The sequence below is a fragment of the Aythya marila genome (assembly GCF_965140915.1).
Source record: "Aythya marila genome assembly, chromosome: 1".
Classification (NCBI taxonomy): Eukaryota; Metazoa; Chordata; class Aves; order Anseriformes; family Anatidae; genus Aythya; species Aythya marila.
The window spans coordinates 132,757,662-132,780,388 of NC_139042.1; the positions used below are offsets into that span (position 1 = coordinate 132,757,662).

At 42.9% G+C, this 22,727-nt stretch overlaps 2 protein-coding genes across 7 annotated transcripts in view; one reads left to right on the forward strand and one right to left on the reverse strand.

The window, feature by feature from the left end:
• Positions 1-11,893, reverse strand: part of SCUBE1 (signal peptide, CUB domain and EGF like domain containing 1) — a 281,424-nt gene extending 269,531 nt beyond the window's left edge. For all 4 annotated transcript variants that reach the window (XM_082751775.1, XM_082751767.1, XM_082751773.1 and 1 more), the window contains exon 1: positions 11,800-11,893. The gene's annotated coding sequence lies outside the window, so the exon portion shown is untranslated. The remainder of the gene's footprint in view (positions 1-11,799) is intronic.
• Positions 10,918-22,727, forward strand: part of MPPED1 (metallophosphoesterase domain containing 1) — a 68,225-nt gene continuing 56,415 nt past the window's right edge. Inside the window, exons 1-2 of one of the 3 annotated variants that reach the window (XM_082751776.1) lie at positions 10,918-11,443; positions 21,164-21,396. The gene's annotated coding sequence lies outside the window, so the exon portion shown is untranslated. Of the gene's footprint in view, positions 11,444-11,965; positions 12,031-21,163; positions 21,397-22,727 lie in introns of those variants that run through there. The other 2 variants (XM_082751777.1, XM_082751778.1) reach the window with 2 other exon arrangements.

Below are 22,727 nucleotides of genomic sequence, written 5' to 3' on the forward strand. Positions count from 1 at the left end.
GCTCATGCCTTTGGGAGCTATCCTGCATGCACCTGGCGCCAAAACAAACCACTTACCTACTTTATAACTGATTTGCTTTGAGTTGTAGAGTTCTTCCATGAATCACTATATCAAAACAAATCTAACAGAAACAAACCTTCAACTTCATCCCTTTAGTGTTCCTCCTGTACACTATTCATTTACAACAGTGGTTTTACATTTTTACATATTGTGTCACTTTTTTTCCTTTTTACTGTTCACTACACATTAGCTACATTATCAAACATAAAAATTTTCTCCTGCTTCAGAACTACTGAAAACCTAACATATCAGATCCTCCTGCAAACTTTATCTAAAAGTTTCAACCAAAGGTTTCTTCCTCTGGAAGACTACCATAATATTAAACTACGTTTATTACAGAATCACAGAATCACAGAATTTCTAGGTTGGAAGAGACCTCAAGATCATCGAGTCCAACCTCTGACCTAACGCTAACAATCCCCACTAAACCATATCCCTAAGCTCTACATCTAAACGTCTTTTGAAGACTTCCAGGGATGGTGACTCCACCACTTCCCTGGGCAGCCCGTTCCAATGCCTCACAACCCTTTCAGTGAAGAAGTTCTTCCTAACATCTAACCTAAAACTCCCCTGGCTCAACTTAAGCCCATTCCCCCTCGTCCTGTCACCAGGCATGTGGGAGAACAAACCAACCCCCACCTCGCTACAGCCTCCCTTGAGGTACCTATAGAGAGCGATAAGGTCGCCCCTGAGCCTCCTCTTCTTCAGGCTGAACAAGCCCAGCTCCCTCAGCCGCTCCTCGTAGGACTTGTTCTCCAGGCCCCTCACCAGCTTCGTCGCCCTTCTCTGCACTCGCTCAAGCACCTCGATGTCCTTCTTGTAGCGAGGGGCCCAAAACTGAACACGGTACTCGAGGTGCGGCCTCACCAGAGTTGAGTACAGGGGGACGATCACCTCCCTAGCCCTGCTGGTCACACTGTTCCTGATACAAGCCAGGATGCCGTTGGCCTTCTTGGCCACCTGAGCACACTGCTGGCTCATATTCAGCCGACTATCCACCATCACTCCCAGGTCCTTCTCTGCCTGGCAGCTTTCCAACCATTCCTCTCCCAGCCTATAGCTCTGCTTGGGGTTATTGCGCCCCAGGTGCAGGACCGGGCACTTGGCCTTGTTGAACTTCATGCAGTTGACCTCAGCCCATCGGTGCAGCCTATCCAGATCCTCCTGCAGAGCTTTCCTACCCTCAAGCAGATCGACACACGCATATAGCTTGGTGTCATCTGCAAACTTACTGAGGGTGCACTCAATGCCCTCGTCCAGATCATCGATGAAGATATTAAAGAGGACCGGCCCCAGCACCGAGCCCTGGGGGACGCCATTAGTGACTGGCCTCCAACTGGACTTGACTCCATTCACCACGACTCTTTGCGCCCGGCTATCCAGCCAGTTTCTAACCCAACGAAGCGTGCGCCAGTCCAAGCCAAGAGCAGCCAGTTTCTTGAGGAGAATGCTGTGGGAGACGGTGTCAAAAGCCTTGCTGAAGTCAAGGTAGACCACATCCACAGCCTTTCCCTCGTCCACCCAGCGCGTCACTTTGTCATAGAAGGAGATCAGGTTCATCAAGCAGGATCTGCCTTTCATAAACCCATGCTGACTGGGCCTGATCGCCTGCTTGCCCTGCAAGTGCTGCGTGATGACTCTCAGGAGGATCTGCTCCATGAGCTTCCCTGGCACTGAGGTCAAACTGACAGGCCTGTAGTTTCCCGGGTCTGCCCTCCAGCCCTTCTTGTAGATGGGCGTCACATTTGCTAGCCACCAGTCAACTGGGACCTCCCCCGATCGCCAGGACTGCTGATAAATGATCGACAGTGGCTTGGCCAGCTCCTCTGCCAGTTCTCTCAGTACCCTTGGGTGGATCCCATCCGGCCCCATCGACTTGTGCACATCCAAGTGCCGTAGCAGGTCACCAACCAGTTCTTCATGGATAGTGAGGGCCACATCCTGCTCCCCATCCCCTTCCACCAGCTCAGGGTACTGAGTATCCAGAGAACATCCGGTATTGCCGCTAAAGACTGAGGCAAAGAAGGCATTGAGCACCTCCGCCTTTTCCTCATCTCTTGTAACTAAGTTTCCCCCCGCATCCAGTAAAGGATGGAGATTCTCCTTAGTCCTCCTTTTTGTGTTGATGTATTTATAGAAACGTTTTTTGTTATCTTTAACAGCAGTAGCCAGATTGAGCTCCAGATGAGCTTTGGCCTTCCTAATTTTGTCCCTGCACAGCCTCGCTACATCCTTATAGTCCTCCCTAGTGGCCTGCCCACTTTTCCAAAGATTATAAACCCTCTTTTTTCTCCTAAGATCAAGCCACAATTCTCTGTTGAGCCAGGCTGGTCTTCTTCCCCGCCAGCTCGTCTTTGGGCACGTGGGAACAGACCGTTCCTGCGCCATTAAGATTTCCTTCTTGAAGAGCGCCCAGCCTTCCTGGACCCCTCTGCCCTTCAGAACCGCCTCCCAAGGGACTCCACCAACTAGTGTCCTGAGCAGCTCAAAGTCAGCCCTCCGAAAGTCCAATACAGCGGTTTTACTGGTCCCCTTCCTGGCCTCGCCAAGAATAGTGAACTCCACCATTTCGTGGTCACTCTGCCCAAGACAGCTCCCGACAATCACATCCTCCACCAGTCCTTCTCTGTTTGTGAAGAGAAGGTCTAGCGGGGCACCACCCCTGGTAGGTTCACTAACCAGCTGCGTCAGGAAGCTATCTACCTTCCACGATCTCCAGAAACCTCCTAGACTGCTTTCTCAGGGCTGTGTTGTGCTTCCAGGATATGTCAGGGAAGTTGAAGTCCCCCACGAGTACAAGAGCTGACGATTTCGCAACTTCTGTCAGCTGCCTGTAGAACTCCTCATCCGTCTCCTCATCCTGGTTCGGCGGTCTATAGCAGACCCCGACCAGGACACTAGCCTTGTTGTCCCTGCCGATCCTAACCCAAAGGGACTCGACCTTGTCATTCCCAGCCTCGAGTTCTACAACCTCGAAAGACTCTCTAACATAGAGAGCCACACCACCACCCCTTCTGTGCTGCCTGTCCCTTCTAAAGAGCTTATAGCCAGGCATTGCAGCACTCCAGTCATGAGACTGGTCCCACCACGTCTCCGTGATGGCAACCAAGTCGTAGCCTGCCTGCTGCATGATGGCTTCCAGCTCCTCCTGTTTGTTACCCATGCTGCGTGCATTGGTGTAGATGCACTTCAGCTGGGCCATTGCCTTATCCTCCGGCCTTGCCATCGTTCCCCCTGGCACAGCCCCAACAATCCTAGCTTCAGCCCCATCCCCCTTCCTACCTAGTTTAAAGCCCTCTCAATGAGCCCTGCCAGCTCCTGGCCCAGGATCCTTTTTCCCCTAAAAGATAGGGACCCGTCTGCGGCCATCAGGCCAGGTGCTGAGTAAAGTGCCCCATGATCAAAAAACCCAAGATTTCTGCATTGGCACCAGCCCCGGAGCCACATGTTTAACAGGTGGGCTTTCCGTGTCCTCTCTGAACCCCTCCCTGCCACCGTAGGGATGGATGAAAACACCACCTGCACTCCTGCTCCATCCACTAACCAACCCAGTCCCCTAAAGTCTCTTTTGATAGCCTTCAGGCTTCTCTCTTCGATGTTGTCACTGTCCGCCTGGACTATCAAAAGAGGGTAATAGTCAGAGGGGCGTACCAGGTTGGGAAGCTTCCTGGCAACGTCCCTGACCCTGGCCCTAGGGAGGCAGCAGACTTCCCTACGGGTAGGGTCAGGCCGACAAATAGGGCCCTCTGTTCCCCTAAGAATTGAGTCTCCAACAACAATAACCCTCCTGTCTTTCTTGGTGGAGGCAGTCCTGAGGCGTGGAGTCGACCTCCTCGCCCTAGGCATCCTCCTGGGAACACTTGCCACCTCTTCCTCAGCTACTGGTCTGTCGAGCTCCAGGGCCTCAAACCTGTTGTGTAAGGGCACCTGGGAAGGCGGGGCCGGAAGGGGAGGGCATCGCCTGCGATGTCGAGCAGGGACCTGTTTCCATTCCTCCTCAGCTCCCAGATCCCCTCCCTCTGCCCGACGGCTACAGGGCAGGGGGTCCACCCCCATTTGAGGAGTCTCACCTCGGTACCTCCCCTTGAGGCCCTGCAGGGAGTTACTCCACAAGTCTATCTCTCGCTCACACTCCCTGATGGCCCTCAACCTCTCCACCTCCTCGAGCTCCGCCACCACGCGGACCAGGTCATCCACCTGCTCGCACCTCACGCACACAATTTCTCTGCCTCCCGCCGATGGCAGCAACAGGCTCAGACACTCCTTGCATCCAGTGACCTGAACTGCGGCATTTTTTAACGGGTAGTCGGTCTGGGTGTGTACCGACTTCCTGGAGAGCGCGCCGTGCCTGGTGGAGACCATTATCACCTAGTTACGGCTGTGTTTAAGGAGGTGTTGTTTGTGTGTAGGGGGAGCGCTCTGCCCTTCCTGCGCGCCCTGCCTGCGCGAACTGCCGCGCCACTCCCTTCTGACGCGCCACGCCCTGGTCGCCGCGCTCCCTAGGGGCAGCTTTTGAACGCCTGGGGAGGGGGCGCTGCTGGCTCCGCCTTCGTCTCGTCAGCCTCCCTCACGAGGGCTGCCGGGTCCTGGTGGCTCCCTCAAGTAGGCTCGATGCCGGAAAAATTAGCCCTGCCTGGCCCGATCCCCCTGCTCCGCTGCAGAACGCGTCTGCCCCGGAGCCGATCGCCTCGGCAAATGGCGATTGTTACAGAACAGTTTGTTCACACTGGTAAATTACTTGCTCCACACTAAAAGATCTTGAATGAATTTGGCACAGGCTGGATTTACAGGGTACCACCTGTCAACTACCAGTTGACTAAAATTTAGGCACCAAAACTGCACAAGGAAACACTCATTTAGAGTCTGCACAGCCAAGCTGGCCTATTAATTGTCATTTTTGAAGCTATGTCTACTTTGGTCAGTAACCAAGCTCCCATTCTTATTTCTCAAGTATATGTTGGCAGTGGGTTCTGGCTCTTCCATGCTTTCCCTAAGGATGGTGTCCCTGTTTTCTGGCTAGCTGTGTAACAATATATATATATATATTTTTTGTCTGCATTTTTTGAAACTATTTATTTGCATTACTGTAAACTTGGTCTTACAAGCCAACTGTACTATTTTTGATAGCTCGAAAAATGAGAATACCATCCCTTTTCCAGCATGTATGCTGGCCACAAAGCTGTGTTTACAGTGCTCATGGCAGTCAGTTCTCAGCCTCCTTATGAGCGCCTGCTTCCCATCCTAGAGCAAGGGGGGACAGCTTTATGGGCAAATTCCATTGCATTCCTGCAGGCCTGTAACTTCATTTCACTCACCTCAGTCCTGAGAAACATACAAAAATTAATTTGCTGGTAAGTTATCTATCCCAGAAATGTTCAGTGATAAGTGTGCATTCTACAAGCCTCTGTCATCCTCTGCAGGTGAAGTGAGGACTCTCTTCTTCCTCACTCCCGGTTATCCTCTGACACCCCCAGTCTTTAAACCAAAAGCTCAGGACTTCCTCCGTGATCAGGATAATGCCTTGTTGTTCTGGTGGGTAAGTTGTGTGTCATTCAAACTGTATATTACATCTTTTCTGTCCTTTATCCAGCTGTCCCCTACCAGAGAAATAGCAGATCATTTCAAGGAGAGGCTAATTATTCCATTTATGCTTAAATTGAAGGTGCAACAGAAGAGGAAACACTTGATGCCTTTCACCAGGCTGCAACAGAGAGTGGCTAGCTACTCAGATGTTGGACATACCGTCTTGTTGAAGGTCAAACAGTGCAGTCATTGTACTGTTAGGAACAGAAAGGAGGACTCTTTTCTCATGTTTTTTTCTCTAAGGGGTAGATGCACACTTCCCTTACCTCTGAATTTCTGTGCCATGATGGGTTTATTTGACTCCATTGTGTGCTTCTGTGATTTAATTGTTATGTTATTAGGGTGAGTAAAATAAAGCTGCAGCTCTTCTTTTGCTGTATTAGTGCAGTTTAATTACATTTGGGAAAGGCGAAAAGGAGAGTGGGAGCTTGCCAACATTAATGCTGTCTGTCATTCACAGCCCATTGATGACAAGGAGTTGAAAGCTTGGCAGTTACTCTGGTAATCAGCAACCTGGCTGATGACGAATGGAAAAGATTATGTGAAATTTCCTGAAAGGGGGGAAAAAAGAGTTCTCCAAAGAAATAACATACAAAACAAGAACAAAGGGCAAAAAAACCCAAACCCCAGCTTCTACATCCAACAGTAAATTCCTTTTATAATGTTTACATGAAAGACACTACATGAAACAATTATAATAAATGAAAAATTCCACTAGTAAACCGTGCTTAGTGTCTATAAAAGGGATCTATGTTCCTAAAATAGAAGCACAAATATGACCACTGGATTGTTGTTAAAAGTAATTTGGAAATGGACTTTTTCCCCTGAGCTGAAGAGTACATATCACTTGCAAAAAAAACCAACAAAATACCTTTCATCACTAGAGATGGCATCTCAGTTACATTTTTGGATTTACAACATAGAAAAGAAAGTAATCTTTAGAGCTATTCCAAATATATAACTCCTAATCTTTCAAAATATTATGCTCTTTGTTTTCGTTTTTATTCACTTTGCTTAATTTTCTCTTTTTAATATAGGAGAATGCAGACTTATTTCATTTTACTATTAATAATATAGGCAACTTCTGTTCAGGCTTTAAGGTTATTTGTAGCACTCCAGCATCCAGCACAGTATTAAACTTCAAAGAAGGCTCCAGGAAAATGCAACTGGGAACTACATCAAGAAAGAAGAGAAATTTTACAGTACTTAACGTGCTTTTGATGTGACCCATACAATGGATGATTTGTGACATCTCTCATTTGTCTTAATTAAAAGCTGAATATAATTCTGAAGCCATTTTTGGCACCTTTGGGATAAAACAATGCTGGCTTGTCTGAAATTATGTCTTGTCATTTTTCTGTGGCTGTTGGATGTACCTACTTGATTTCATACTTCACATAATTAAACACATCAAGAAATCATACTGATACTTGTTCATTGCAAAGTGGGAATGACAATCCAGAAAATATTTCTGGCTGAGTGCAGCTAAATCTCTTTGGTTAAAAAGGCTATCTTTTTGAAATGAAGTTTCTTTTATGCATCTCTCTCACTTCACCTTCTCACAGCCTTCTGCCCAGTCCCCTTCATTTGAAAAGTACTCTGAATTTAGGATTCTGGACTTCAGCCTTTCATTTCACTTGTAATGGAGAAATTAAAAGGTCCTACGGTATCTATAGTATTGCTATATTTTTAAGGATATGAAAAGCCTGTAGAATTGATCAATGTGCAATTGTTTCATAGGTATGCAAACATTCGAGTCTTTTGTCTCCCCCATTTCGTCAAACAACATAATGCAAGAAAAAAAAAAAAGAAAAAAAAAAAGAGGGTTTTAATCATGGTGTCAAGCAACTTAAAATTTACCAGCAGGTCATGTTGACTGTGCAAGACTGTGAATAGGGAAATTGTCTTTCACAGTGTTGAACAGATACACCACCATGTGGCTTCAGGCTTTTTCCCCATAGGCAGAATACTGCAGTTCTGTATTTTAGGAGGAGTGGGAGGGAATACCTCGCCACAATTGAAAGATCACTGAGGTTTACTGGAAAACTACATATGAATAAGAATGATTTGACTAATACATTTAATATTATGAAATAGCTATGTATTTATTAGATGAAAAACATAATGCATATTAATGACCTCCCTCCACTAAAGAAATTACAATAGAATATTAGTCATGCATCAGACCCAGTTTTAAATTTCTCTGGGAAAGAGAAACAGGGGGACACAAAAACAAACTTTTTTGTGTGTGTACGTTAACAACGAAGTTCTACTGCCCAAGTAACAGATCTCTCCATTGGTGGAGAATGAAGAAATAAGGCTACTTTATAGATAAGGCGTCTTACATATGTCATTTCCTCTACGTGGTAATCATGTGCAGGCACAACTTGATGGTCTTCTTTATTTGTCCAGGTTTTATGGCCATAGAGCAAAGCACCAGGGTGCATGTACACTGACTTGCATGCAGAATAGTCAAGAGTCCAGGCTAGGACCACACTGAATGTGTAGATCAGCTGTACTTGCACATATGCATTAAACCTGATCCATCAGAGGAACATTGTGGAATCCTAAATCAGACTAGTCTAGGAGGTATCAGCATAGCGCATATGTGTAGACTAGCTTTGCAGCGCACGTGCAGGAAGTCTGACATGTCAAGCACAGAGGATACCGGATAACACAAGAGATGATTGACTGAAGATTTCAGAGCTAGAGAATGCCACTCAGCAGTGGTCTACCGTTCCTCCTCTGCAGTGATGCTGTGCTGACAGAAGTCTGCTGGCCCCATATCTGTAAAAATCAAACTATTTGAGAAACATAAAAAAATACTGAAGTAGGTATGATCCGTTCACCCACTGAAAAATGGGTGGTTTTGAAGTATGGATTTAAATTAAACTACACATAAAGAATTAACAATGACCAAAGCCCCAGATGAAATACAAATATTTAGCAGAAATAAAGAGATGTGCTGTTATACAGGGCTATCTTTACTATCCATTTCTGCCTACCCCAGTGTTCTCCTGAACTTCATTTGCCCACCTTAAAGTAACATTCTCTTTGTACAATGAAAGGCAACTATAAATAGTTGAGTAGAACCCTAAAGTTGAAAAGAGAACCTTAAAGGGGTTCTTTGCATTTCTATCCCTTGAATTTGATCAAGATACCATTAGAAGTACTGTCCTAAATGGACAACATTATTCCATCATATTTCCCCCCAGAATTTAATATTTAAAAAAAAAATCAACCTTCTTCCCCCTATATATACATCTGCATCTCTTCCAATTACATGTGATACTGGATGTAATTTATATCTTGCTGTCATGTACTGAAGTGAGTTCAGATAGTCAATCAAAAGAGGTGTTTGCTGCTGAAGTTTTGATGGGGATGCCAGTGAATTGACTGAAGCCATTGGCTAAGCGTATGGAACAGGATTTAAATGATGCAGGAAAGCAATTTCTGAGAGCTGCAGTGTCTTCTACAGGCAGAGTAAGTGTCTTTGTTTCAAGCCATGCAAGAAGTTCAGTTAAGAACTGTTTAACTCAAAGCTGAAAAATCAACGTAAGACTAGAAAAAAATTGCCTATTTTCCTCTGTCAATCTACAACTAAACCTAAGCAAGAGAGGACAAGATCTGTCTTCTCTAAGACCATGAAGGTGATGGCTACTACATGCTTCAAATTTAATTCCTTTTCTACATGTCATTATTTCAGTTGTTTCATAAAGTATTTTAAAAGACAAACATGCTTTTAAAATGCATCAAAAACATTTAAGGTAGTCTTAACTAACGAACAATTTAAAATGATGTCATGTAAATTTTAACTGAATGTCAGTTTTCATACGAACAGAACTTGACAAATCATAAGTAAACAACTAAAAATGTAAAGTATAATTCACTATTTTGTAACAATAGAGCTTAAGAAATTAATGTTCTGAATAAAGATTTAAAAGCTAAAATAGAATAATACAATGTGTACGGATACATCATCCTTTAGCTGAAGAGCAATCAGAATAGCCATATTTGGTAATACGGCTGCAAATTTATGTTTACATGTTTAACAAAAAAAAGTAAAAAGTTTCTCTTAGGCAAGACAACTAAAAATTTAAAAAATAAAAACAAACAGTAACAATGAAAAACCCCACACTTAAGTTACCAAGATATTCTTTTTTCTGCCTCAACTATTAAACAATAATTAAAAGGAAGGATTTACGTCAAGCCAACCTTACCATATCTGGAATATTTCATCAACAATTTTAATATTAAAGACAAAAATAAATACCAGTATTTTATTTTTTTTAAGGAATTTAATACTCATATTTCCTGTGGGGAAACTACACAGCCTCAAGATTTCCAAAAACAGGTGCCTGCAATTACATTTCTAAGCTTGTATTCATGCATGTGAGTAAGTGAATTGATTGTGAGTACGTTCTCCAGCTTCTAATAGGTCCTGAGCATTAGGCTGATCAAAAAAATTCCAAGCACATTTATATTGTAAAAATGCCGACATGTCAAAATGCAAACTTTCAAGATAAATACATGTTTTGCCAGTAACGGAAACTGTGAGGGAGGGTTTTCAGGTCCAATTTTTGGTTTCTGATATACAGCTTGACCTCATCTCCATCTGTGCAGAGAGTAGATAGTAGATAGTACCTACTATCTACTAGTTACAGGCCTGCAGTGAGTAGATAGTACCTACTCTGTGGGTAGCTGAAGTATTCACCCCCTACATGGAGGCCTGTGTTCAAGTTTGGCCTCCACTTCAGGGACACACTGACTACCGGGCTAGTCTGAGGTGCATTGCTTTATTTCCTCCAGATTTTTTTCCTAATGCCACCTCTTTCATGCTTACATAGAACAAATGTCCAAATCCAAAATCTTGATGTGGGATGTTTTCCCACACGAATTTTTTTTAATGACTGTTTTATCAGTGATAAAGTCAACATGTGCACTAAAAGCAGATGTAACTCTACTAATTGTTGCTAGCTACCCAGCACACTTCCTTCCCTAGTAGGCAATCCAGAAACAAGCGTGCGGGAATTAAATTTATTCTTGGAAGGGTTTTCAAATATTTCATTTCAGAATCGCTCAACAACTGCACAGCAAAGCCCTTTACATGTCAGTTGCCTCTCCTCGATGTACACATTTAACTCTCCTGCTCCCTACTCATCACATCGGAGGAGCATTATGTATTTATGATTCTATCATGGCCTGATTTGGGAGCTGGCAGGAGCCGTGCATGCTCAGTGCCTCTGAGGAGCACGCTAGCCGCTGGCGGGGCCGCGGCCTGCCCCCATGGCATCCGAACTTCCAGCACCCCACAAGTACCTCACAAACCCACACCCCCGGCACCCCGTTCTTCTCTGCAGGGCCCACAGCGGCTCCCCCGGCCTCAAAGGCCCCGGGGCCCGAGAGGGAAAGTCCGTGAGGGGGGCTCCGGACGGGGGGCGGCAGCCGCGGACCCCAACGGGCCGCCCGCCCTCCCGCCTGGCTGCCTGGCGGCGGGCAGCTCGATACCCCCGGCCGTCATCCCCACGATCTCGGGGGACGGCTGGGAAGGGGCCTCCCCGAGCGGCTGCTGCCACAACTCTGCCCCGGAGCTCCCCGGGGCGCATCCTCCCCCGCGACCCGCCGGGGGCGGCCCCGTGCCGCCGCCCGCTACCCCCGACCCGAGGCGAGCCTCCGCCGCAGCGCCTGCTAGTCCCAGCCCCGGCCACGGCCCCAGCCTCGGACGGGGAACCATGGAGCCCCGACCGTGCGGGGAGGAGGGGAGAGCCGACACTGGGGGATTCCTGGCCCCCCAAAGGAGGTGGGGGAGGTGGGAGAGGCGGGGGAGGGGAGGCGGGGGGGAGGGGAGGCTGGGCTCCCGGAGAAGGAGACGAAAGCTCTCGCACAAAATCCGGCGGCTTCCAAGCAGCCCCGGCGGGCAGGGTGAGTATTCTGGGGGAGCCCCCGCCCCGCACCCCAACCCGGCGCCCCCTGCCCCTGTGTGGCGGGGGAGGGATCCGAGCGGCCGCCCCGGGTGGCGTCTGAGCGCCGGCTCGGGGCGGGGGGATCGCGCCCGGGGCCCGCTCCCCGCTGCGGGAGCACCGGGGGCGACAGGCGGTGGGGCTGGGGCTGCGTGTGCTAGGGTCTGCACCCTCCCCCCCCTTTTCCCCTACCCACCCTCAATCGCGTCAGGGTTTTGCTTCTTCCAACCCAGCTTCTCGGCTGCTCCTCCGTGCTCCTTAAAAAATAGATCTGTGTGTGTGCCCCAAAGCTGGGGGGGAGAGGGGGAGAGCGACGGGGGGGAAGGGCTTCTCCGAGGAGCAGGGAGGCGCAGGGAGAAACGCCGGCAGCTACCCTTGCCCTGCCTCTATGCTGCCGTGCCGGAGCGGAGAAAGGGGGTGCGCCGAGGTAAGGGCTGGCACCCTGCTCCCGGGGATGGGGGGTGGCCGCCGTCTTGCCCGCTCCCTTCCTCTCCCCGGGGCGCCCCACGGAGCCCGGCCGCCCTCGGGCAGAAGTTAGTTTGTTGGCGGAGTTGTCGCGGAGGGCCCCCCGAGGTGGCACAGCACCCCGTTGTGGTGGGCGAGGGCTCGGTGACCTCCAAAGTTTTCGCCTTGGAAGGAGACCTGTGCCATAAGTTTTTCAGGATCTGTGCTGATCTGCGTGGAATGAGTGGGTCGTGCCACTACCTGGTTCGAAGCAGGAAAAAAAAAAAGGCAAAACCAGGGAGGGTTAGGTAGGGATTTCATTGCTTTTAATATATTGCTTACTTTATACCTGCGGTTTGTGTTTGGCACTTTCGGAAAGGTAACGTGGAATACATTTATTAATACATATGCTGGGATGTGGACAACGTAGGAGATAAATCCGGGGAACGTGCAGAAACGGGATGGTTTTTGAACATTCCGTTCTCTTTGGCAAATGATCAATAGTGACAGATTTCTGCTTACACAATCTATACCTTGACAATATCGTAATTAAGAGATTTGCTTATAATGTCCGGTATTGATAACCACTGCAACTTGAGTTAATGCTTAATAAATTTAGTAAGTAACTTAGATTTAAGAAGTTTGTATATTCTGGATAAATTGATAGCTAGGCAAGATTATTAAACTTTGTGATTTGCTTCTGATCAAGTGAACTCTCAGTTACTCAGGAGAGTATCAGTAGACAGATATTTAAAATACAAGACTACGTTTTAAATGTGTATGGTCAAGGTTTGACTACTGAAATAAGAGTATCTTTTGTGAAGACAAGTTAAGTAGTCATTATATAATGGTAATTGTGTTGGACTCGTGCATATTAAACTGTTCCATGATGCCAGGCACTGTAAATTCTCTGGCAGTGTACTATACAAATGGGGGGTGGTGGTGGTTATAATTTTTATTTTATCTATAGGTAATGGCTATTCCATGTATGATACATACATGAATTGATTGAAATTAATTGTTCACTGTGAAATTTTAATGGTATATTTAAACAGTTTTAGCTTTGCTCTTCTGATTTTCTTCATTGTCTCAGGCAGTGACAGAAGAATTTCAGATTTCTTGCTTGTACATTATTCCCTCTTTCTCTCCTCTCTCTGTTCTCCGTCAGTCTAATTTAAAGCACAGTAACTTCTGCGAATACCTGTACATATTTACATGAAGAAAAATGCCTATTTTAAAGATAAACAACTCTTCCTGGTAGACTAGAGCAAATCCCTCATGCCCTGTGTGAAAACCTGTTTTGGAGACACTTGTTTTGGTATTAGTTTGTGATGCCAAACAACAAACATGCAAGAATACAAAGATATAGCTGGTGCTCTGATCTTTGTTTAAACAGGTCATGGTTTTTATTTAATGCTGTGTGCTCATTACAGAAACTGTCAGCAGGAATGCAAAGCGGACCAGGGTTCTGCTTTGGCATACATAGCCTATTCTGACATCAATGTTTCTGCTTCTTGAATTAACGGTTCATAGAGCATGGTGTTGTATATTTATTTGATTGTATTTGTTATAAGGATTTAGGAAAAAATGCCCAGGATATGTCCTTTTAGGAAAGGAATGAGATCAGATCTGCTGCTTCAGGTGCAGTCCCTTTCACCTGAAGAGTTAAACATGACTGGGCACTTCTGTATTTTAGTAGAACATGTAGATGTGTATGAAAATCTTAGCGTTTTTTAAGTCAGCAAGAGTTTTGCCACTGAATCGGGAGGAAGCAGACTCAAATCCCCTAGAACCAGGTATCTGCTTAGTTGATTATCCAGATGGTTTCTTCTTCCTGACACATGGAAACAGTATCAAATAGTGAATAAAAAAAGAGTTTATATTTGAGGATTTCAGTATTTTTGTGCATGACAACAGGTTTCATCTCAAATGATAAATAAACATAGTAAAAATAAATCATGCAGTTCATTTGATTCTTGTTGGACTTCGTTTTGAAGAACAGCAAGCAGTCACATTCAGTGAAGATGTGTAAAGTAATCTCAGGGAAGAGCCTTTTCACATGTTACATTAACATACATTAGACTTTTACAGTGTGCACTGTCAAGTCTCCTAAGAAGACTAAGTATAGTGCTGGTAGTTTGCACATACACCAGGTTCTGTGAACATTGTCTGCAGGTAAATTGGGTTTGTGTGAGATTGTCTGAAGGCAAATTGGTCTCTTATTTCTAACTTAAATACATGTTTCTGTTTCAATTGTGAATATTCCAGGTTTGATTTGAAATACCATCAAGGTTAGTAATGTAAGAGAGTCCTTTAAGGTAACTGGGCTGTTAACCTGTGACTTCTTCTTAGAAGGTCATCCTTTGAGGCTAATGTTATTATAAATAAAATACATGTGAATGTAATGCTTGAATAAGGTTGCAGAATGACAGTCCAGTGTAAGATGCGTTGCAAAAAGGAGCAGAGCTGTGATGATTACTATTCACCTGCTTCAGCACTGACCACTTCTAGAGAGTAAAGCAATTCATTCTTTGTGACTGCTCACTGCTTGACCTCCTTGTTGAAACTGTCAACAAGGACGACAGTTTCGCTGTGATTTGATAGTGGAAATTATATTAGGATTAACAAATAACCATCATGCTATCTATGTTATCTATGTTCAGTTACAACTTGGAGTTGTAACTGAATTGGGATTCATTACACAAACCTAAATACAAAATGCTTAGTGTTAGCCATTTAATCACTATTTAAAACGTGAATATTTACCATTGAAGTAAAATTGGCTTTTTAATGTCATTTAAATATGCTATATGTGACCATGCAGAGCCGTACTAATATTGGTGTAACAAGGATTTTTTTACGCATGTTTTTTACTCAGGTTATCTATTTTCAGAGGTGTAATACCTCTGAATACATTTCAGTTGCAAGTATGTCCTTTTACTTATTAGATCTTTTTCATTTATACATGCATGTTAATCAGCAGATTAGTCCGTCTAGCAGATATGACTCTTTTCAATGCTATGTCTTACGCAGCGTGCCCTCCTGACCTTTTAAGTTCAGTGTCTCTGCCATACAGCTAGGCCAGCTTCTCTTACGGCAGGTGAGGGTCTTGCCATTCAACCAAAGACTGAAGCCAACAGAGCAGCTGTAGAAGCAACATATGAAGGAGACTGATGGTTGCTGATATTTTGGACTGTTTTTTCTCTGCCTTATTCTAATTGGCTGTTTTGCTCAAGCTCTCTTTGGCAGCTCTTGCAGTCGCTTCACTTTTCTTAATGTGTTCTGTAGCGCAAACATCCTGCATGCCATTTTCTTTGCTTTTTCCTCTTCTCACCTGTGCTGTAATAACCCATCTTCTCTCTGCTTTTGTCTTCTGTGACACTAACCTTGTTTATTCTTTCCTTCTCTGCAAAAGAAGATGGAAAGAACATAACGTTCTGTCATTGCATTCATCATTTTTCTATGTTACTATATTATTGTTTGCACCTAATCCTTTGTTGAGTTTCTGTACACTGTAAGCTCTTTGGGGCAGAAGCTTTTTGCTGCTGTTTGTGCCATGCCTAGCATACATGTAGTTTGTTCTTGGATTTTGTTTGGTCTGTGGACACTCATATAATAATAAATCATAATACTGGGACTATGTCTTCTTTATGTGACAGCCTTCTTTTTGGTTTTGCGGTAAACCAAAAATTTATTACTTAAAGTTTACCTTCACAGTCTTGCAATTCTGAGATGTATCTCAGTTTTGTCTCTCAGCACATGTACTGAAGTCAGTACATTCTACATGACTTCATTTAATACATTCAGTGGAAATTCAGATCTGACAGCACCAAAAATAAAATAATTTCTGGTTTCACCAGGTTGATCAAGTAAGGAACATAAAGGAAAAGCATCTCCAAAAAAGTACAGTGATTTCATTTCACTACTTTGATACTTTCCTCCTAAATGTTTTTTCATTTTGGTCTCCCTGTACTTTTCAACACTGAAATATTTGGCTTTGTTTTAGCAGCTTTCAGGTCAAATGAAGATTTCTGGTTGGCCCAAATAAAATTGTCAAATCAGTTTTTTAAACAGCCAGCAAATCAGATGTTGTACTGTGCATACAGCTTGGAGTCACAGTTCATTGACAGACAGCCCAGTGAGCAATGATCCAATAAGCATTTGGAGCAGGCTGATCAGTGTTTTGCAAGGCGAGAGCTTCCCCCAGAGCTAGCCAAGCTGGCGTGTGCCTCAGTACATCCATTCTCACGAATCTACTCTCAGGAGTAGCCCCTTCAGTTTCAGGGAGGGCAGTGATTTGAAGCATCCCTGTGTGAGAAAGGCACTGTAAGACTGGGTTCTTCTGTTCAGCAAACCAGCAGCTGGACATTTTAGATCTGGTGAATATGCAGAGGTGTCTGACCTGAAACACTCCCCCATCAGGAATGTTTACCTGGGACTACCCCTGTAATCTCTGTCCTCATTCTTTGAAAGAAAGGCTTTCATTATGTTTGTTTCAGTTTCCGGTGGACTCTCTGGGCATGATGTTATGGGCACAAGGAGTGAGTGGTCCAAACAACCATATTTAACATCAAACAAACACATTTAAGTATTTTGTTTTGTATTTTTCCTTTATCAGTCCTGGGGAGGATACCTGTAAAAATAAACAGGGCAAACTCACTGACTCCTTCCCTGAATGTTAATGAGATGACGCAAAGGATTTCAGCGAATAAATGCAGCTAAATGATTGAAAAGTAGAAACAAAAATTATAGGACAATATTCTCAGTTTTCAAAGTTTTGTGTCTAAGAGAAAGATGCATAAAGCTGTTAAAATTTTGCTTGATTCCTTTTAATTATGTAATTATCTCAGAAGTAGCATCACTGTAGGTGTATGTATGTGTAAGCTGTGTTCTACATTCTGCCTTATGTATGTTGGCATGCCTGTACTTTGGCATTTCATTCAGCTACAGGTATTAGAGTGGCTACTTTTATTTTCCCATTCTTGTGTATTGACATAGAGATCAACAACCCTTCAAGACTGGTTAGTGTTAGATTTCTTCCTGAAATAGGAGGAGAACATTGGCAATAGGAATTTGTCCAAAGCTGAGAGATGCTGCTTCACAAAAAGGGAAGACCCTGTGAGCTGTCCTATGGTATTAAGCTGCCCACGTGTAAAGCAACAGCACCAGCCGCTGATGACCTTAGCACAGGGGAGCTGCTGCCTTTCCTGCTGTCTGCTCCAGGGGTGCTGCCTGCTTGCATCTGCCCTCAGCTACCCCAGCACCATGCTGTACGCTGCTGACCATCAGCTACCGCTGCTGGTGGCAGACACTGACTTTTGAGTTCTTACCTGGAAACAAACCGAACTGATGGCTGGGATAATCCTCCACTCAGTATTAGGCTTTGTCATATTCTGTTAAAATTTTGGTATCAGAGTGAACAGGCTAAATTGTATGGGATGTATTCTACCCTCACATATGTGTGAATGATCCAGTCAGCTGAATTCTGTGCATTTATACACAATTTGCAGTGAAATTGGATACATTTCTGTGGCTCAGGCAAGTGGATTTCACCCAGTGGTGCTTGTACAGATGAAGGCCAGGAAATGAGAGTTATGCAAATTGTCACGAAAAGGCGAAGAAAGAGAACAAAGTTCTTCAGTTACAAATTTAAACCTACTCTGTTTTCTTAAATGTATGTTTCAATACATACATATTGCTTTTTTTAAGTAAATATTTTAAGAGTGTCAAGAGCCTTATCAGAAGACATGCCCAAAATGCAGACTAAAACATAGAATCAAATCACTGCAACCCTAATTTACTCCTATTGGAATGTCCGTTTTTGGTAATTTTTCCAGATAACCAGTATTTTTAGCAAATTTTTCATTAGAATTACTATTATAATTTTAAGACTTGTCATTTTTCTTGTATGAGCCCAGGATTTTCAGTAGCAGCAGATTTTGAAATATTGCCAGAGATGAAGGCAATTTTTTTTAGAGTGAGGAATGAGCTTTATGGCTTTTAGATATTTATTTAAAATTTACTTCCTTAGAGGTAATTACTTAAATAGATTAGCTACCTCGGCAAATATTTTGGCATAAATTCAGGCAGCATGAAACCAAAATGCTATGTTTTTCAGGGAAGAGACTTGATTTTCCTTAAGAAAAATGTATTCATTTAAATATTTTATCCAAACGTGATGTTTTATACATTCAGGCAAGATAGTTATGTAGGATTACATTAATGCATTTAGCCTTGGCAAATGTTCAGTCTATTTGTAAATCCTGGAGTATTTCAGTGCTTAAATCTAAAATGTATTTGGTACATGGTAAAGTGCATGTTTAAGAAGACAAAGCAATATTATTAGGTTGTGCTTATTTTTTAAATTGAATAAATTAACAGTTATTTGTATGGATGAGAATTAGTTTAGAAAATCACACTCCTGATAATTCAAAATAAAATCAAATGTAATTCAAAATAAAATTAAGTCTTCATAAATAGAATACACAGTTACTCTAGTTTTGTGAGCTCAGGTAGGAAAATTTGAACAGGTAATTTAAAATCATACAATCGTCATTCAAACTAAGACTAGCTAAGAAAGTTTAAAAGTGGTAACTGCTTTAACTAAATATGGAATTAGATTTCATAGGCAAATGTGTAATTTTGGTGTTTTCTGAACTCATTGATCCATCTCTTTTTCTGGGTGCCAGGTCAGACTTTTGCATATAGTAGGTACAATATATTTATATTTATTATTATATTATATTCTTATATTTATTGTTTGAAGAAACTCCACAGAAGTGAATATAAGGGCACAGTTCCAAAAGACAAATTATTTATCATGTTTCTTACTTGCTGTGTCTATAAAATCCTTTTATGGCAGTTAAAACTAACAAGTACATTAGTGTTCTTTACTTATATCATAGTGAGAGAAACATGTATTTTACTTGTGTTTCAGAGCAATGGAAAAAAGCTAATTTGAAGAAAAAAAGTAAATTTCAGTGAAGAATGTTGTCATACTGTATTTGACAGGTCATTATAATGAGCAAAGAAGAATAATGATATTTATTTTAGCATGGTGAGAAATAACTTTGGGGATTTTTTTCTTTTTTTTTTTTCTAGTTCTGGTTAAAGTAATTATAATTACAGAGAAATAGAATGTCTTGTTTAAGTCACTGGATCTTTTCATGTACAAAACATAGCTCTGTGCCCTGCAGATCTGCAGTTAACAAATATGTTATATGTGATATGTGATATACATGAAGAGGCACTTCGCTTTGACGGGTGAAGCAGGTGATTCGAAGCAGAGGATAGGTCTTGTGTTTCTTTTCATTGAAGTCTGTAGGATTTTGAGACATACAGGTAATTGAGAACTATGCCTGCTGTTTTTGGTTATTTGGATGGGAAAAGTTCTGACTTCTGGTGAAAAGATACAGTCACAGGACTGAGTGTTACTGATTGTTACTGAGTGTTTGCAAATTTAGATTCACTAGCAGAAAACCATCTCAGATGTGTTTTAAAAAGATGATCCAAAGGCCTTAATAAGTCATGAAGATAATTTAACTTCTTTACCAGAGTCCTCTGAAGAGAGCTGAAACTGGAAGGCACGATGCTTAAATTCTTTTTCAATTAAAGATACACCATAAGCAAAGGTTTTTGAAAATGAGGGCCAGAGTACAGCGGCCTGTGTGCTCTAGTTACCAGGTGAAGATTGTGAAATCCATGGTAAGAGCAATTGTAGAGAGGCATTTTAAAGCTTTTATTCTGATATTTGATAAGCATGCACATCAATATACCTACATGTTGTGCCCTGAGAAGCAGATGGTGCAGTGTATTTTGTCATCTCAGGATACTCACAGAATGAACTGGTGAGTGCGTTCCACCTTTTATGTGGCGGTAAATCTGCGTTACAAAAGTCACCCTAACTTACACATTTATTTGCTCCTTAAAAGCAGAGATTTCTCAGTATGTGTGGCTATGAAGTGAGAGCTGCCCTTCAGTAGTGGTCTTTTCCAATTAGGTCTGAGGCACAAAGGCAGCCAGGCCTGTGTGTGTGCTGTGGATCGAGGACTTGAGGCTTGAAGGCTGTCACCCTGGCACATTTCACCAGAGCTAAACTGACATTTAGAAAAACTAACATTCTCAAATGCCATACTGCTTCTGCAGCTTAAGTGGGGTTAGCTTTCCAAGAACACTTTCTAGGTCCCTGTGTTTGTAAGGTAGAACTCTGTGAAGTTTGTAAAAGGGGTAGATACCTTAAAATGACACCACAAATGGTAAGATGGTAATTTAGATATCCTCAAGGAGTCTGATGTTTTTTAAAATATTGTTTAATTCCCATTGTCACTAATGCAGGTGTGTAACGCATTTGGTTTGTGGAAAGGAGCCTTATGGGTGCATATTTTGCTTCAATACATTGCAGTTTTATTTGTTTGCTTTTTAAATGCAATTGGTACAACAAATCATATTCATGTAGAAAGCCTAGTGATCCCATCAGTAGCAGTGTGCATGATTAACCTTAAAATCTACAAGTGTCTCCATGAACATTTGATTATGCTGCCTTCATTTCAAACTCTGCAAGTATGTTGAGAGCATTCAGATTTCTGCATTTGTTACATGAATCCAGACCGGTGTGCTAAGGGAAGATTTGGTGGTTCTGGTTTGCTAGGACTTGCATTCAGTTTCAGAAAATGAAGAGAAGGAAGAAGAAAGTGTATCACTCTGGAAAAGCTTTTGGCTGCAGAGTGATTTGCTTAGCTCATCCTTTCCCACAGAATAATGCCTTTTTAGGATTATTTCAGTATTCATTTCCTGATGGCAGAGCTGAAGTTAGCAGCCTAATTCAATTGATTGGCTTCTGTCTGGAGTATGTGAAATGGATATTTTCAATGCAAATAAATAAATAAATTGTTTTTCAGCCTAGTTCTTATAATAAGTAATTGTTTTACTGGGTTCAGTATGTTCACTTAGCACTGGGCAGTCTATAACAATTTGTGTGGGTGGGGGTTAAAACAGAAGAATATTAATTTGTGATAATGAAGCCAAATACTTATAAGAATGTTCGGAATGACAATTGGGATCACTGCTGCTCAGTGGCACTTTGTTGTTGTTGTTTTTTTTTTTTTTTTTTAATAAAGAGCCTACTTCTCTGTGTAAAGGATGATCTGACAGCTTATGAAGAACAGTGTATCATCAGTATGGGGGACAACCTGAACTCTTGATGAAGCTCTAGAAGGGGTTTCTGCTAACCGGTATCCAAGATTTTTAGTGGAAGGTGTCCCAGCCCGTGGCAGGGGTTTTGGACTAGAAGATCTTTAAGGTCTCTTCCAACCAAACCACTCTATCAATCTATGATTTGCACAAGAAGCAGGTGTGTGCCTACACAGTCTATCACAAACTCTCACACTCTTCTTTAAGGTATTTTACTGCTGTTGTCTCACTGGCTTTCCCTGAAAAAAATATGGCTTTGATGTTTTATAGCTGCACGGAGATGCTTTTTTTACTACTACATTTCATTTATTTATTGCCTTCCCAAATCCCAGCTTGTCAGGCTCTCTGAACAAAACATGTTTTCTGTAGCTGCCTCTTTGCCACTGACCTAGTACCAGCATTCTCTTCCTTCTTCATGACATCTCTGTTGTTGGTGCAAAACCTGTCAACTGCCCCTCCTCAGCTCTCCTGGTGGGATGTGCTGTAGCTATGTTGCGCTTCTTGACCTCCAGATTTTTTGTAACCTGGCAGAGGTAAAATTTTCTCTTTTAATTCATAACTTCTTTGTTATTATCATCGTTATAATTTTATCTTGGTTTCTAAATATTGTTTCAGTGACATCTGCTTGAGTCATGTTGTTTTCAAGTGTAAATTTGTATTTTCTGTTTCTGGAATAATTCTCAAGAAGTCTCAATATTGTTGTTTATAGGCTTGAGACAAAGGGTAGGTGAATGGAGGGAGAAGTGGGGTTGATGGAATAAGATATGGCAAGGGACAACGAACAAGAGAGTGAGCTGAAGGATGAAAGTAGAATGAAACAGAATCTGGGAGTGAAGACGTGAGATTAAAACAAAGCATTGGCTTGAAATTGAAGAAAAAAGAGAAAATAAGATGCATAAAAAGGCTGGAGAATTCATGTAAAAATAAACATGCCAGCTATACAAGAAGGCAGTGAGATGAAAATAACATAAATTGCAGGCTGAAAAACTCAGAAAATCTTAATACAATGATTTATGTGAAGACTTAATTCAGCAAAGGACTTAAATATATGTCTGAGTTGAAGCACCTGTCTAGTCCAGTAATTCCTGAGGAGAGATGGTGTAATCCATATAGTTTATGGCCTGATGCAAAACTTAGTGAAGGTGGTGGAGCAATGTCCACTATATACAGTGGTGTTTGGATCAGGGCTCTTGTGAACCTTTGAGCACATGCTGGAGAAGGCAGCAAAAAAATAATAGAGAACATTCCTGACACCAGTAAGAAGATGGCTTAGCTGATTTAATAGCTTTTTCTCAGTCTGTGATTCTAACAGCCAGGTTTGCGATATTTATTTTAGCATTCATGTTCTTGCAGTCAGTTTTACATTTCCCTGTGTTTCTCTGGCAGACATCCCACAGCTCCATAAGTCTGGGGGAAGAGGATGGTTAGCATGTTGTTGCTGTGGGGATTTGAGTCTTAGTGTTCTGTATTCGTAATGCTGGGCATATAATG